This window comes from Varanus komodoensis, unplaced genomic scaffold (assembly GCF_004798865.1).
Source record: "Varanus komodoensis strain SLA01 unplaced genomic scaffold, ASM479886v1 scaffold3, whole genome shotgun sequence".
In the NCBI taxonomy this organism is placed as follows: Eukaryota; Metazoa; Chordata; class Lepidosauria; order Squamata; family Varanidae; genus Varanus; species Varanus komodoensis.
In genome coordinates this window covers 48,110,014-48,128,253 of record NW_025335761.1, presented here as the reverse complement: position 1 = coordinate 48,128,253, position 18,240 = coordinate 48,110,014, and positions in this window count along the sequence as shown.

Sequence of the window (18,240 nt, the reverse complement as noted above, 5' to 3'; positions counted from 1 at the left end):
CACCCACTGACCCTCTGTACACACTCAGAGGAATTCCGCTCTTGGTTGAGCTTTATAATGATATCATTTCTATTAATTATAACGGTATCATTGCATGGGTGTCTCGTGCAGGTGAAAGAACTGTGGTATATTCGGTACACAAAGCAGCACTACAGTAATTTAGGGTGTCAGTCCTGATCGCTAAAGCAGGGACCATGAACCTCTTTCAGCCCAAGGACAAAATTCAGTTTTGGAGACTCTCTTGATGCTGAAGCCTAGTGAAGGGCAGGGGTGAAGGCACAAGGAGCCATTGCCAAATCAGCAACTCCACCTTCCTCCGTGAAAGTCTGTCTCTGAGGCAGGACAAAGAGCCTCATACCTGGGAGATGGTGGAGGACAGGAAGGCCTGGAGGAATGCTGTCCACAGGGTTGCAATGGGTGGAACACGACTTCTTCGCGACCAGCAGCAACCACCACCACCACCTGGCAGGGACCCAGAAGAGATGGGACCTTCTGTGTCATGGGCCATGAGGGCTCCTTGGGCATCGCCAAACAAGGCAGTAATAAATAGATTTAGTTGGGCACACTGAACAGCTGCAGGATGGCTGTGCCACCCACAACAGATCAGCTTTCCCCAACGGGATGTCCTCCAGATGCATAGGACTACAGCCTCCATCACAGCTGGTGAGGATGATGGGAGCTGTAGTGCAGCATATCTGGAGGCACCAGGCTGGGGAAGACTGTGATCCACATGTAACAAGAAACCATCATTTTTGTTGTGTGTGTATATTTGAATCTTCAGGTGCAGTGGGTGTATGTTTTAGCTTCTTGTTTCACCCACGTGTGCTGAGGATGGGTTCTTGGGATATTGACAAGCCAGACCCTAAAACAGTCCAGGGGTTCTGGGTGGCTGGTGAACCAACCCAGTAATCCACCCTTGCCAGGTTTACAAATAACAAGAAGCTGCAATGGCAGAGGCTTGGATCACCAACTGGATTTCATGGTTACTAAGTTACTGCCACAATTGTAGGAACCAGATCAGAATGTTTGCATGGCCGTTAATTTGAGTGTCTGGAGATTCATCTAAAAACCTGATTTAAATGCCCAGACTCAGAAAGGTGACATAGAAATGATATCGTTATAAAACTCAACCAAGAGCAGAATTCCTCTGAGTGTGTACAGAGGGACAATCACACACTTATGGCAGGACTTGCACACCAAAGCACATGGTGTTCTGCATCTGGGCATATTCAGTGAAACTTTTCCTCATTCAGTTGGAAGCCAGGGTATGCTGCAGAAAACAAGAAAGTGTTTCTGGATGGGAAATCATGTGAAATGGGAAGAGTTGAGAAGTGCTCCCCTGGGAGACACAGAATGGAATGACCACCAGGTAGGCAAGAGAGAGAAAGAGAGATTGTATTTATCAACTCCATGCACTTTCTTGCAAGAGACATGAAGCTTCCAGCAGAAAGCAAAACAAAAATGTGCATCTCATTTTTTTGCTCAGGGTTAAATACATACTTGTGATTGAAGTCAAAAGCTTGCAGATCTTTGGCCCCGGCACTTTCCCTTTTGTCTGAGATTCTCCGAGGCTTTGCCTAGCTGAACACTCTTAAAAAAACGAATCTTGCTTGCCATTTTCAAGGACTAGAAAATATGAACAAAGGGGACATATTGAACTCCCCTTAGCTATCACAACAAAGCTTGCTGATTTACACAGGTACAAGAAGCTCCAACCATGGAAGGACCTCAAGGTCAGAGTCTTTTTCTGATCCAGAGTCTCACCATTTCTACCTAAGAAGCCAAGGTACCACACAGACAAAGTTGTTTTGACTATATTTTTTTTTGCATGGCACGTCTGGATTGTTCCTCCAGCAGCCTACAATTCTTGCCTGATAAATAACCCGGAGACAGAGCATTCCTGGGTTGTTAGCTTTGCTTGGGTGAAACAGGGAAGGAATTATTATTATTATTATTATTATTATTAATTACATTTCTATGCCGCCCCTTGCCGAAGCCTCGGGGCGGCTTACAACACATGAAGCATGCACTCACTCCTGCTTCTTTTCCAATAGCCCACAGTTTAACAAGCTGTGGTTTATTGTGCCACCACTGCTACTGATTTATTTATTGTGCAGCTATACTGCCCAACAGCTGAAACTTTCTGGGTTTTACATCAATATGCAAAAAAAGAGCCAAAACCAAATACAAAACTATTTTTCCAACATACAACATTTAAAAAGCAAACAGCCAAAGCAATTCCAATACAACTGAACCTATCAAAAACAGGTGAAACACCCTGAAGTGCCACCAAACAGATTCCATGCCTGGAAAAAGAAGTTAGTCTTAACCTGGTATGCAAAAGACAACAGAGGTGGCTCCAGGAGGGGTCTACAAGGCTACATCTTTGTGCTTGCCTGCACCCAACTAACTCGCTGAGCACTGTTGGGATATTAAATTTGACCAGGTTGTACCAATTTCACTGAATATGTGCTCCCAAAGATGATTTCCCATCCAAGCAGGATCTGTTCCAGGGTTGTGGGGGGGGGGGGGGGGTTAAACCCTTAGGTACCCATGAAAAAGATAATTACATACTTGAGCACATACACCTGTAAATTGCAATGTGGGTGGATTCCTCTTGAGGCTTGGTCCTACAACTTCCATAATCTGGCTGGGGCTTATGGGAGTTGAACTCCAAACCCTCTGGAGGGCACTGGATCGGGGAAGGCTGGTGTGGGCAACACTGAGCTTCACAGAAGGATAGTCTGGCTCAATCCGAGGCTGATGTTCTAGTGCAGAGCAACCCATGCAAGGTCATGCAGACGCTCATATTCAGGGGTCACACGCTGCCCAACACCCCCATCCTACATCAAGGCCACTTTTTGCACTCTGAAAGTGACCGTTGTTATTCTGCCACCCTCTTGATAACTACAGCCGAATCCTCTCCCACCTTGCCTTCCATCTTTCCAACCTGCAGCCATTTTAGTCCTTCCTCTTCATCTTTTGACTCTCTCAATTAAAAACATCCCAAACCACCACTACAAAAGAAAATGGCACAGGTCACAGAGTGGCTCGCAGGACCCACTGCTGACTGGCAGCAAGGACCCCCAGAGCCTCTCTTGGTAGGTGGGGCAGCAAAACGTCTAGGCAGAGCATTTTTTGCCACCTCAGCACCAGCCTGCTCCTCACCAGCCGATCGCCACTTCTCCTTGAGAAGTTTCTTTTCCGAGTTTTGCTCCTGACCTGTATGTTTTCCTTGCTGCTAGACAATGAGACAATGAAGAAAAAACGTTTTAACTAGTTGCTATATAAGGGAGTAGCTAAGTGTTTGGAAGCTAATTGTGGGAAGCAATTGGATTCTTTCATTTTTTGCTGGCAGCCGAGTTGACTTTTCAGCCCAGAAATCCCGAAATGGACTCATGTTGACTGCACAAGCTGCATATATCAGAAATTAGACAGGAGTTAAAGCTTAGGTGGCCATCTGGCCAGCTGGCCGTCGTGCTTCTATTGCTCTAGGGCCATTTTTATCCTTTCTCACCAAGTACTTGAGAAAAATTAAAAGAAATCACCACAATGACCGTCAGTGCTCTAAGTAAGTAAGAATAACTTAGAGTAGGTTTTTTTTTTTTTTCAGGGCACTTTAACTGATTGCTTTATTTCACCCATTTAGTAATAACCAGTCCTGAAATTGCAATACTGTCAATATTTTATGAAAAGAAATGGAAATGGAATATCAAAGAATTAATAACACATTTAGTAATGACAGCAAGATTAATAATAGCAAAGAAGGAGAAGGAGAAATTGGATTTCCAAGCAAGCGAATGATATAAAGAAATCTGGAATATAGCTGTTAATGATAAATTAACATGTGGAATTAAGGTGAAAAGGGGCTGACAAATAAGAATGTGTTTAATGATATTTTGGGGTTGTTTATTGAACACAGGTTAATAAAAGGGAAAGGTATCAAAACTTTGTGTGACTTAATGCAATTTTGGAGGGAAGGGGGTAGTCCCAAAGAGGGGAAGCATAGAAGAAATTAAGAAAAGAAAAAGAATAATTATTATGTAGCCAAGGTCCTGGTAGTGGGGCACACCAGCTGTGTTGGTAGGGGGGTGGATTTTGTTGTTATTGATATATTTTTGTATTTGTATTGTTTTAATAATGTTTAAAAACAAAATAAAAAGTAATAACCAGTCCTGATCTATTTATCATAACAACAACAGAATTTTAAAAAATCCTTTCTTCTCGTAGGCAGGCAAACATGCTTCTTTAGCGCTAGCTGGGTAAAGAACGCAACTGAAACTGAAAGGGAGAGCAAAGAAAAGCCCAAGGCATGGCATCTAACTCTAGTCCATAATGCGAAGGTCCAATCAACTCCTCCAGTTCATGTTGCTATACAGACTACTTTTTCAGGATCACTCAGGGCACAATCCAATGGACTCTGCTCTGATGACTGCAAAGCCTCCAAACTCAGAAAGAGGGGCGTACAAGCACCCTCGCCAAAGCAGGGGAAGTGTGGAGGTGATCTGCACCATCCTCCTCCTCTTTGCTGATGCCCAATGGCTGATTTGGGCAGTTCAGCTGCAATGCTTCTGACACAGAGAAGATTGAATACCTCCAGGGACCTTATATCCTGGCAGCCCTTGTCTCGTTCTTCCCTGCCAGGTGGAATGGCCTCTTTTCTCCTTCTCTGAAGCGGATGAGTAGGATGATGTAAATCGGTGTCCTGCAACAGCAGGGAGTTGGACCCCGATGACCTTCTTGGCCCCTTCCAACTCTACTCTTCTATGATTCCGATTTTTCTGACCTTAGTGAAGCAGCCAGCATAGTTCCTACCACACCATCTGGGGAAAGTGCAGATCCCCAGCTCTCAGGTCAGAGTGTTGCCTTCAACCTCAGATCTGGGTGTCTGAAAAATCTGGTGTCCCCACGTCCCATGCATGCACATGCGCACACACGCGCACACACACACACAGAGGCAATCCGCATTCTTTTCTTTAGGACTGCTTGCCGCAGTAATTATAGGATGATTCTAATCATGCAAACTTGATCCTCAGTTGGGGGAACTCTTGAGTGAGCAGCTTGGGGGCTCTTCCAGATGAAGCTTGTCTTGTGTACTCACCCGCCCTTATTCACTGAAGTTTTCAGAGGGCCCTGGTCTTAAATTGCTCCTGTTCTTAAAACAAGCTGTCATTCGTTACATGGAAGCTGTCAGTGTCTGTCATGTCACAAAAATGACGATTTCCCTCAAAAAGTCTTGGCTGTCCGCACTTTGTCACTTAAAAAGCCTTCCTACTGAAGAAGTGTCCCACTTAAAGGGCATATTTACTTAGAAGTAAGTTTCACTGCATTCAGCTGGATTTACTTTTTGTGCAGTTCATGCCTGCAGCCTAAGAGAACCGAAATTCTGATGTTCCTACAGCCTATGAGCAACTCCTGGTTTGTCAGATCAAAACCCAGCGATGCATGCAAATTTTATTTATTTATTCAAAACTTTTCTAGACCGCCCCTTACCAAATTCCAGGGTCGGTTTAACAATACAATTTTATCATGATAGTCACAAAGCAAAGAGGTTTGTGTATGTATGTACACTTGCGTGTACTTGTGTGTGCATGTGTGTGGGCGCATCCTAGCCCATATGGTGGTTGTAGCCCTGGACTGGGGACTTGGGAGATCTGGGTTGTAGTCCCCACTCAGCCATGAGTGACTTTTGATCATTCGTTCACTCTCAGCCTAAACTACCTCACAGGGTTGTTGTTGTGAGGATAAAATGGAGATATGTAAGCTGCCTTTGGTTCCTCACAAGGGGAAAAAGGTAGGATATAAAAGCAATATCATCATTATCATCATCATCCATAACTGTTTGCTTCACAATGCTGGGAGCAGAAATAAAGCAAATGTTGTAAAACTGGACAGGGAGGAAAAGTAATTCTAAAGGGGATTTTAAAAACTTTTAGGAACCTTCACCATTAACCCCTACTTTGGAATTCAAAGAGAAGCAGAAGTTTCACGTACCTTTATATCGTGAAGGATTCAGTAAGGCAGGGAGCACAAGGGCCGGGCGTCACTCTCTTTGTGAATGATTTCAACTTTGTTTTGCTGGTGCTTTCTGAAAAGAGCCACGGCAGCTCCACCCCCTGCTGATGAAGCTGTAAAACCTCCACACCCAGCCCCTCAAATGTCTTCCAAGTTGCTGCTTTTGGCAGGATGAAGTCACTAGCATTTGATTAACAGCTCTGAATAATGGGAAAATTCCCTGGAGGTTGATAATCTCAGGAATAAAACTCATACTCTTTGTGGTCTGACACTGTAAATGTACTTAACTCAGGTGGGCCAACCATGACTACTCACGGTTTGAAAAATATAGAACAGAATGTACTTTTTCATTTATGTCAGCACATTATCTACCATGTGGAAACAAGAGCTGCTTTTTCATTGGCTTTATTGAGGATCAGCTGCAAATACAAGTTGTCTGTGTCCTTTCTTAGGCCATGGCTAGAGAAGTCATAACTAAAGTCCTTTTGAAATCTGGGGGGAGGGGGAGACATTTATTGTGACAAAGGGAACACTGTTTGCAGATGAACGTTATTGGTGTAAATTTCAAAGGATATGTTTTTCATTCCCACCCCCATGTTTACTTTTTAGATATTTGTTCATGAACCCCCAGCCCAGCACCGTTTTTACATCCTTTTTAAAATTTAGAGTTAGTAGTCCTAGCCAATCACAGATCATGTAGTCAGCTCAGTGATGCCATTACATCATGAAACCAATCAGGCCTGGTTGTCTGCCAATGCCACAAAGCCAATTCAGAGTGAGGGCAATACCAAGTTTTTAAACAATACTTTAAAAAGGCTGATAATGTAAGATGAAACCCCACTGACTATAGTGGGAGTTGACTTTTAGTAGAGAATAGGACAGGAGTAGTTTTCCTCAAAAATATCTCTCAAAGCAGAGCATGAATTTGAAAAAAGTAAATATGTTTTCCTATCTCAGAATGGGATCAAAACGTGCCATCTATGCATAGCCTGTCTTCAGTTCTTAAGGGGTATTAGAACAGATGTGAGGATTTCTGGGCAGTGCATGGGTGCTACAATCCTGACACAAGAGAACGAAATATTTCTGGCTATGTTAGTGGATGGAAAAGGAGGGTTGAGAGGAGTAAATATTTCTTTACTGAAAAGGATAATTGGACTTGGAGGAGCCCAGAATGCATTGGGACCTACCACACTTGCTGTTGGATCTTAACACTTGAGATTCCTAGAACAGTTTTGTCTGTAAAGTTCCCTTGAATTTATATGGTTCTTGCCAGAACAATGGAGAACATAGAAACTAAAAACTTTGATGAATGTGAAAGACAAATAAAATTCATATGGAATATGTTCATGCCCCCTCCCCCGCAGCTGGCATTAATTGATATGGTGGGTGGGAGAAATTTGCTGCTGCTATTCCCAGTCTCCATTTTTTCCTAAGACAAGGCTGGACCATGCCACTAATAGCTCTCTGGTATGTTTTCTCATTACTATCATTGCCATCCATGTTATTTTTACATTTATATGCACTGTTATTTGTATCCTGCCCAATGGCAATGACTTTCTGGGTGGTTCACAACAATTTATAAAATACAATAACATGCACTATAAAAAGATTGTGGAATTTCACTCCAGAAATTGAAATTGAAAACCACCTTTAAAGAACTTCAAAGGTTTAATGGTTATTTAACTTAATTAATACAATTAGACCTATTAAAATAACTGACAGTCATCTCCTCTCCCCTGCGGCCCCAGACCTGTTGACACCAGGGAAGGCCAAGTGTGGAGCTTATTCCACAAACGGGGGAGACACCTTGCTGCTGCCACCTGAGTCTCCCTCAGAGGTGTCAGTGCTGTCCACTATTTTTTCCAGAAGGTGCCACTTTTGCTCTCGCAGCTCCCACCAAGGTCGAAGGCTCTCTTTCTTCCATGCTAGTCAAGACAAAGTGATGTGCACTGGGATTAGCTGGCGGCTTCTCAGGCCATCCTCTTCTATTCTGCCCAGGCAGGGCCTTGTTAGTTAGCCAGTGAGCAGGCAAAGTCCAACATGCTCACTTGGCTCTTGGATGGCTCTTTTCTGTAATAATGATAATATTTGACTCCTTGATGCAGGATCTTCCACCGCAGGCCCATGTTGCTTGTATTCTTGCCTGCACATTCAGCTTCCCCATCAGAACAGGCCATGCAGTAGGATGGCTAATTGGCTGGTTGTTCCTACATCCTCCTCTCTCTTAACATCTTATCGCTATTGAGTGGCAGGGATGGAAATCTCCGCTATCTCAGCACCTCCTTTGATAGGCCAGATCACAGCTGGTGCTCCGCCACTGAAGAAGCAGCAAGACAAAAGCTGGAGTGCCCCTGCTGACCATGAGCAGCTGTGATTCAAGAAGGAGAACAACTGGATTCAAGAAGGAGAACAACTGGATTCACTATCACAACAAGCCACTCTGTGTGCTTTCTACAGCATGTGTTTTTCATCTGAGAGACCATCGAGTGTGGTAGTGTGGTTTCTACTCTCCAGGCTCAGTCCTCCCAGTGTTCTCACGTATCCCATTGTCTTCCATACCAGAAATTCAATGCTGGATGGCTCAGGCAGCTGCTGCTGCTGCCTCTCTTTCTGGGGGACTCTATGATAGCTGCACATCATGACCATAGGGACCATGATACCAGGCTCAGAAAACTAGAGAACATGGCAAAGTATGAACGCCATACAGCAGATCATTGCTTCTTATTGTGATTACAGTTAGAGTTCAGACAACACAACAGACCATCCCAAGCAAAGAAGCCAGCGTGGCTTGCCATGTCTTGTGAACCTGTCCAAAGAGTGAATGATAAAAAACTGGCAGAGACTATGCTTGGGGTGACTCGGAGCCACCTCAAGCCTCACAGGGAAGAACATTATCTTACAGAAATGTGCCTGCTGCTTTCAAACACAGCCACTAGTTTGAGCTGTATTCAGCCGCACTGTTTCCTAACGAGGATGAAAGCGCTTCCATCACTTCACCTTGTTATTTATTACATTAAAAAACCCTCTCCCAGCAGCCACTTTAGAAGTGTCCAGTTTCCCAGAGTTTGACCTGCTGATGGAAAAGAGGAAATTAACCTCAGTGGCTCTGGAAATGGTGGCTTGTCCAGTCTGAAACAGCCGCCATAGCTGAATGCTCAGTATGCTAGAATGGAGAGGGGAATGACTCGCGCCACACCCATTCCTGAAGGCAGTTCATCGTCTGACCAAGGGTGCAGGCTCCGGGTTTTTGAGGGTCCCTGGAAGAGACAACCTCAGTGAGCTGTCTCATTTCTTACTGCCATGGTCACTGGCTGCCATCACTCTTCATTTACTTTGTCATCACTGGTACCCCTTGCTTGATTGACAGGCACTTAGGACCAGCAGGCAAGTAGGAAGAGGCACCTGCTGCTTCTCCTTCTCATCACCCCCTTTGCTTGGGCCAGGGCAAAGAAGCAGGTGAACAGGTGGGTTGCAATGGAAAGAAGGGGAGAAAGTCCTCAGAGCTCTTGCCAGTGGGCCCCTGCTGTGGCATATGCCAGTACCTGACCATGCCTACTTTTGATGGTGTCCCTCTTGATGGGGTTTCCACCTAGCAGGATTCCGATGGCTGTCTTATATAAGGCCATCTTATGTGTAATATTGGAGTAAAACAAGAAGGAACTCTTGACTGAGAATGAATATTTGGATATGCTGCAGAGAATTAAGTCAAATGTTAAATAATTAGAATTGTAGATAGCCTCTGTGTCAGGCGTGGGAAACTGGATTGGGGTGAGGAGCCAAAATATTTTAAGGCCTGATGTATATCATGGAGTATAAGCTTTCACGGACATCATCCGCTTTGTCAGATACAGCTTGGCAGACTGACATGGCTACCACTCTGACAAATGCAGCATCTACATATTGTTCATGTCATTTCTTTCTCAATAAAGGACTATAGATATTTTAAAAAGTGGCACCTATGGCCAAAAAAGCCACCACGCTCTCTTTCGGATGCTCCTATCTGCCTACTTTGCCTAAAGGTCTGAATTCTGAAATTTGGTAACCATTCCATATCTTTCCAGGAAAGAATGCCAACTACGCAATCTTGAATCATTTATAAACATCGCTCTTTTGGCTGCTTCTGAAATTCTCCCCATTCCACAAGTATAAAATTATGCCTTCTTAAGTTCTTCTAGTGCTTTTTTCTTGGCAGGTCCACTAACCCCAATAATGCTGACATTGCGGCAGTAGCCTTCACGGCTTATTAACTGTGGGTAAAAGGCTGCACAGTCCATTTATCCCATATTGATAGGGCTATTAGGATTCTCCTGGGGATACAAAAAACATCTGTGACATCAGAGGGTATACCTCACATGGAGGGCCGATGCTTCCCTAACGCATTTTTGGCAAAAATAGCCTTTACAAATTAGTAATAGCATGCCTTCCAGTATTCGTCATATATAACCAGACACAGTTATATTTTCCATGAATGGCTGTGCATGCAAGTCATGTATTGTGTATGTTCTGACCTTTGAATAAGAAGTCAACCCTCTGCACAGATTAATATACATTCTACATTCTATGCTATGAACCAAGTATTAAAAAGTAAGCATTTTTGGATTTTGCAATGTTCATTCTGGTTTTGATCATCATGGATAGTGATGATATGGAGCCGGGCTTACAGAGATGCAGTGCTGATGCTTGTTTGTTTGTTTGTTTGTTTGTTTGTTTGTTTATTTATTTAGGGGACTTCTATGCTCCTCCAAGTTCTTACCCTCCTAATTTCCTTCATGGAGGGTTCCTGGAGATGGGCCTCTCCCGCTGATCTCAAGGGGCGGGCAGGCACTTATGGACGTAAGCGCTCCTTCAGGTAACCAGGACCCAAGCCGTTAAGGGCTTTATAGGTCATCACCAACACCTTGAATTGGGCCCAGACTTCAATGGGGAGCCAGTGAAGCTGACAGAGGACTGGAGTCATGTGAACATAACGCCCAGTCCCCGTCAGCAACCTGGCTGCCCTGTCTTGAACCAATTGAAGTATCCGGACCGTCTTCAAGGGCAGCCCCACGTAGAGCATGTTACAGAAGTCAAGTCGGGAAGTCACCAGCGAGTGTCTCACTGTCGCCAGGCAGTCGTACTCCAGGTAGGGGCGCAGCTGATGGATCAGCCGAAGCTGAAGGAAAGCGCTCCTCGCCACCGCTGTCACCTGAGCTTCCAGTGAAAGCTCCGGGTCGAGGAGCACTCCCAAGCTGCGGACCTTGTCCCTAAGAGGGAGTGCAACCCCGTTCAGGACTGGTTCAATTCACCTTCCCCGAAGCGCGATCCGCCAACCAACAGGACCTCCGTCTTGTCTGGATTGAGCTTCAGTTTATTGGCCCTCATTTTATTAACAGGGATGTTCACAGCATCTACCACCCCTCAGAATTCCCTGCTTCAATTAAGCTTAGCTGCAATCCTTATAGTAGCTGGGAGGAAATAAATTTTCCCAGCAACAGTGCATTGCTTCTTGCATATTAGAATGCATAATATTTGGGGGCATCTTGGAACGTTAGATGGTGGGATGACTCTCTGGTTTTGCTTCTGTTTGTAAAAATCGCTTTCTGTGAATTATTTTAGATCAGGGAAAATATAGTATTATTTCTGATGGTGAAAGAAAGTGCAATTTCCTTGTGTATATTTGTGCTATCCAAGTATGCTACCGCACCTCCTAGAAAAGCAGGAAAGAAAATGCACTGCATGTGGTGCATGGATCTCAATTCTGTGATGAAACCATGCCTGGATGCAGTGAATTAACAACCTTGTACTGAAGACCTTGGTAGTGAATGGGCAATTAAGGTTCATAAGCTTTATGAAAGACCTGCTCCTAGCAGATGCAAATTCCTAGAACTGAATTATTGATCTAGATCAACAAAAGTGCTTGCCATTTTGGGCTACAGGGACTGTTGTGATGCATGCCTGAACTTCAGTATTGACTACTACATCACTGTCCAGGAATTGGGGTGAACTGCTATGCTGAAGAATGCTGATCATTCATACTCTTAGGCAGGGACCATAGCTTGGTGGTGATAGCTTGGAGGCACCTGTATATGGAAAGTCCCTATTTCAGTCTTAGAAAGGCTCTTATGTGGGTCAGGCAAGCTGGGAAACACTTCTTCTGAGAACTGGGGGAGCTCGTCTTGATGGATCATTGGACTGACCTGGTATAGGATAGTTGGCTAGGCTCATATGTTCTAAGACAGGAGACCTCAACATGTTGCCCATGGAGCTCCAATGGCACCTATAATGCATTCCACTCCCTGCCCCCTTCAAAAAATGTAGCAAACTATAGTGATGCTCACCAGTCGGAATGGCTTTAAAGGGCCCAGGACAAAGGCTTGGAGGAGAAGACTCTCAGTGGCTACTAGTCCTGAGGGCTCTGTGCTGTCTCCAGGATCAGAGGCTGTATGCCTATGTAGGCCAGTTGCTGGGGAACTTGGGCACGAAGGTGCTGTGGGTGGTGAGATTTCACTGGCACGTTGGTTGGCCAACATGGAAACTGAATGCTGGACTAGATGGATGTTCATCTGATCCAGTGCAGCTTCTCTTATGCTTTTATGTTTTTTCAGCCATTCATGCCAGGGCTTTGTTCCCACCCTCTAACAGGTGACTAACAGTTCTGGGCATGTTTAGACAGTAATGCTGGGTGGGGAATTTTGGGAGTCTAAACATGCCCAGGATTGCAACCTTAAAGGTATAAAACAGCAAGATATGCTTCGAGTTATCTACATGTTTCTGTCACTTTTTCCCAGCAGGAAGTGTCTGGCAGAAACTCTGCACATGGAGCTTTTCTTGGTCAGAGTCATGGTATTGGGGAAAGCATGAGCTGTGTTGTGAGGTAGCTTATTGAAGGCAGTTTATCAAAACAACACAAAACTGCCATTTGGTGTATGCTGCTTATTCATGAAGTCCTCCTGCCTCAAAGCCAATTGAACCCTACCAATCTTAGCTTAAAAGCAGGCATTAACAAGCTCTGTGAAGCACTTGATTGAGCAGGAAGCCACTGGGAGCAAGGATGAGTAAAAGAAGACTTAGCACAATCATGACAACATTTAACATGCATCTCACATAAATGCTGGCCAAGAAGTGTACAGTAGCATACGGCAATGATGTAGACATTTGTCTCAGGACTTTGGCTACAGATGTAAATGGGCTTGCTGAAAGTTCACATAGAGCACTGAATATTATTTAAATCATGTTAAATAAATATTTTTTTCATCTTGGAATGCTTAGACCCATTTTTAAAGTGGCTGTTCGAAAATCTAGAGTCATCTGGAAAGCTTACTGAAGGCAGAAGAGACTAGCTTCAATACCAGCAGTGTATGTATCCACTTCGGGTTTCAGTCTGAACTCTGAAGGAACTATCCATAGTTCTAAACCCTCTCTGCAAAACAGGCATGCCCCACATATAGCTTGCTAAGTTTCAAACCGAAGTCTAGAGTTGGTATACTGCCCCACTGACATGGGCGCCAGCTACCACTGTTGTCAGGAAAAAAAATCCAGTTTCTCATTAGGACTGTGTCTGCAGCCCTGCTTTGCTGAAGCTCATTCAGCCACCAAATACTTCTGGAGGGTGACTGGGTGGGAATCAGGTTGGTGACTCTGACTTGTAAACTTGTCTAGCAACAGCTGTATTTTTGGGAGAGAGAGTTTTATACCACATCCTCTGATTATACTTGTTGAAGAATTAAGAATGTGTTGGAAAACAGAATTCCAGGTGCGATGAACTTTTGGTTTGGACCAAGAAAACAGCTGCTCCTCATCCATCCCACTAACTCTGCCTGCCATCTTGCCTTCTTGTAGCCAAGAGCCATGAACCAAGTATAATATAACTGCTGGATTGCCCATACACTATAGCGGAGCCGGCTGGTGCCGGAGGTCAGACTAGTTGGCCCGGGAGACCCTTTCTGACTCGCTCTGTTTCTATGTTTCTATATTGCAGTACTACTACAGTGTGCAAAGTATGAGTAATTACAGCTTTTGGGAGGCTGTTCTGCCCTATTTGTAGGCAGAGAAACTGTAGAGATAATCCTAGCAAATTTCTCCAGGGAAAGGAGACTATTTCTCACAGGTAGAATTCATCATTGGTGGGAGTTGTCACACAGCTTCTTTCTTTCTTTTTTTTTTCCCAAAGGGTGTTTCTTGGGAGGGGGCATTGTGCTGGGCCAGTAGGCTGGTCCCCGGTTGCATCCACCACCATGCAAGTGTGTAGGGAACAGTGTTGTATCCAGCACCAGGAAGGAGGTGGAATTAGTGCTGAGCCAAATACATATCCTCCAGTTTCTTGGAAGTGTTAGGCCCTGTGAAAAAAAGCTCATTTCAGGATGTTTTATAATTGATTTTTGCAATGTTTTTGATCACAGCAAACTTGCTATGGGTTCTGTGTGTTTTCTTTCTATTCTGCATCTCTCCATTTCTTTGCAGCCTTCCGGTCTGTCTGTGAGGCCTGATCCTCATTATGTATTTCCGTGGGCTTTAACAGACATGTGAGAAGCTAAAGAGGCTATAGGCTGCAAGAGAGATGAGTGTACACCAAAAAGCAGACACACCTTGGCCACTTCCTAAGTAAGGCAAGCACAAGAAACTCAAATGCAACCCATGGAATATTTCGCAACTTTCTTCAGTATCCAATTTCTTTTCCAAACCAATTTATTAAAAAAAAAAAAAAAAAGAATGAGAATGGTAGGAAAAATGTGGGATGAAGTTTCAGCACAGCTTTATGTTTGTAATTATTTGTCTTTATTATTGTTTTAATTAAGTTTTTTAAAATCTTGGTCATATCCTTCTGAACTACTTTGAGTGTAATTGTTGGTAGTAAGATGTAGGCCAAAACAAGCAAGCAAAGACACACACAACCATGATTCAGATGCAGTCCACCCAAGCCATGAAAATTTCCTGTGGTTGTGCTAATCCTTCCTCACTTTCCCCAGTTTTAGAGAGGAAATTCTTGTTTTATACTTGTCACTTCTTTCTGTCTCCAATAAAGGAATTTACTCTGGTGCATTGCTAGAAGACTGGAAAGGAGGCCAAACTGAGAGTAGGGGCAGCAGAAGCAAGAACTGGAAGCCACTCCTTGCCAAGAAATGGCCGGTCCTGGCACTGGATGTATACAGCAATATGGTTGGCTTGCTCCACCTCTGGCCACCCCTGGGCAAGTCTGACAACTACAGTGAAATTCATTGTTTCCTTGAGAAAGTTTTGTTTGGAAGAGTTCATTTCCCATCTCATTTCCTGATGCAGTCAGATTGTTTCTGAAGCCAACAAGCTTTTAATTATCCAGATGATTCAAGACCATTATGGAACTGCTGGATTACCCATACACTAGAGGAAGTATTCCTCATATCCTTCATTCTTTATCTTCTGAGCTGCACCACACAAAGAAAGTTTCAAACTCAGGAAAGTGCTTTGGGATGTATGCTCCTAATGGGTTTCGGCTCTTTGTCCTTTTTCCTGCCATTGGGGAGTCCATGGGTGATTCTTACCTTGTTTACGTCCCCGTCGTTATGATTGCCAGCAGAGATGAAAGAGGGCAAGAAGAACCTGAGATTCTGCCAAAAGAGAGAGGGGGCGGCTTTTCAAATCTGCTGGTGTACTCTTGATGGCCAGATGATTTCTGCTACTTTGGAGAGGCAAATATTTTAGACCTGGCCATAGCTCATGGCTTGAGAGACCAACACAGCAAGAGCCTTCTGTTTTCCTCTTAAAAGCTTTCCAGACTTCCTGGACAGGAATGCCAAGAGGCAAAACAAGGACAACACAGTTGAACAAGGAATTTATTATCGGGCACCGCAGTCAAGGGGTCTCAGCCATTGTGTTTAATTGTAAGGAACAGGAGTCTCTTGGCTTTTTAGCAGAGCTCAGTACTGAGAATTATGGGAAAATGTGGATGCAGAATATAACACACAGATCATCACCTCCAGTTGTTTGCATTTAATTGCAAGGAGGAATTTTGAGTGCACATCACCATTTCATTTCATTTCATTTCTATACCACTCGATCACCAAAGCTAGTTGACCTTCTACTTTTCTTTGGCCCCTACTCTCCAAACTCACTGCTGCCCAGTTACTACCAAATTTCAGCAGAGTAGCACTGGGGGTGGGGGGGGGCAGGGAGCCATAATTACCTGATTTGGTTTCAGTGGAAGCAAAGAGGCCACCTGACCTATAGAAATTCCCTTCCCACATTTGTCTGACTAGTGCAGCACTCACTGCATCTTACGGTTACTAGCTTAAGGTTACCAGCTTTAAGGAGGGACCTGTGTTTTGGAGGGATTCGGGGGCAGCAGTCCTTCTCTGTGTAATCTGTGCATGGAGTCCATTGGGGTCCTGGGCGTACTGTGTTGCCCTCTCCACGACACACGCACACGCACACACACACACACGCACAGCCTTCTCAAGGGTGCAATCTCAGCCTTCCTGACCTGCATGTGAGCCCTCCCACCATGGACCCTCCTGCAAGAGTGATAGAGGCACAGATGCATTTCCATCTTTTTTGGTGGAGTGCCTGCCATGAGAAGGCATGGGATGCATTTGATAGAAGGGGCCCTATTGTGGCCCATCTCTGGCCCCACCAGGAAGACTCATGGTCCCCACTGGGAGCCTCAGAGCCCCCTACCAGCCAGTCTCCCATCAAGGCATTTTCTGCAGGAGTGAGCAGGGCCAACAGGGTTCTTCAGAGCAGATTTGCTCCGAGGGAACCACAGGGGGAAACAGGGCCGGTGATGGTTCCTGGCCACCTGCCCTCTGGTTCCAACAGGAATTCTCTCCATGTGAACCAGAAAGCTGCACTGGCTGCTTCTTCCAGCCATGGGGCTTTCCAAAGGGCTGGTTCAGGGTGATACTCAGAAGGACTGTGGTGTGCCAATGCGAGGGGAAGGGGAGACAGTAAATTGAGGGGAACAGAGGGCGCAGGGAGGGGCCACAGTGCTGCAGTGGCAAAGGAAGAGAAGGGGTAGGAGGTGTGTGATGCTATGGGGCACGTGTTCTTCTGCTTCAGAGGGTCAGAGGGTTTGTGCCAGGGATGGCTCCACCACTGCAAGGAAAGGAAAGCTTGGAGGCCTGTCGAAGCAGTTAAAAAGCAAGGGCAGGAAGAGTGGCATGCTTGTTTGCTATCTCCATCACTAATCACACAGCAGATTAACAAATGCAGCAACCCCAAGGCCAGGCTTGTGTTTATTCTCTTCCTACTCTGCTGCTGGTCACAATGACATCTTCCATCTTTCATTTAGGTAAATGGCATCCAGAGGCAGCAATAAGCATGTGGAATTGAAGAGCTGGGAACTAGATTTCCTTTCAGTTGAACATTACCAGAGGCCCTCAGTAAAAAAAGGAAGCACAGAGAGGGACTTTGTCCCTTGGTGAAAGGCTTTCTGAGTGAATCAAACTGCATTTCTTGTAGCAGGAAGAGAGGAAGGCAGTAGAATCACTTTGGGTGGAGGGAATTGAGAGAAATGAGGACGAAATGCATGTGGTTGTCATCCCATCCCATCAATCATAGATTGAGTCAGACTTTTGAAAGACAGGTCCCCAAAATAGAAAAATGTCCTGGTTGAAAATGTCAACAGTGAGCAGGAAGAGGTATCCAAAAGTTACTCTACCACAGTGAATGAAGAGAATGCAAGTTTTAGAGATGAAGAAGGGGGAAGGTATGAGAAGAACAAACTTCCTCTGGAGGAGGAAGAGGAGGACGGGGGATATGACAACAGATCCTATGCAAATGATGGCTGTTCTCATTTTGTCATTGTCCATGAATTTTACCTAATACAGCAATAAGCATGAGGAAATGAAGAGCTGGGAACCAGATTCCCTTCCAGCTGAACATTACCAGAGGCCCTCAGCAAAAAAGTAAGCAGGGGAGGGCCTTTGTCCCTTGGTGAAAGGCACCCAATATTACCTAATACAATGGCAACAGACACTTACAAGAACTTTGCCAAGGAAACACTCCACATTTTGTGCAGCCATACGTGTCCTTCTGCGAAAAGTTGCACATGGTGAGCAGAGCATTTTTTTCCACTAATGGTGCATTGGATTTTGGCTGAGGTTTCTCAGTTACCTCTTTCCAACCCAGCTCTGTGTAATTCTTGGAAACTAATATATAATCCAAACATTATTCTTGCAAAATTATTTGTATATGTTTTGAAGCAGACTTCCATACAAGCATGCTATGAGGCCTGCCAGGATTGGAAACGTTCATTGCATTATTTATTCTTGC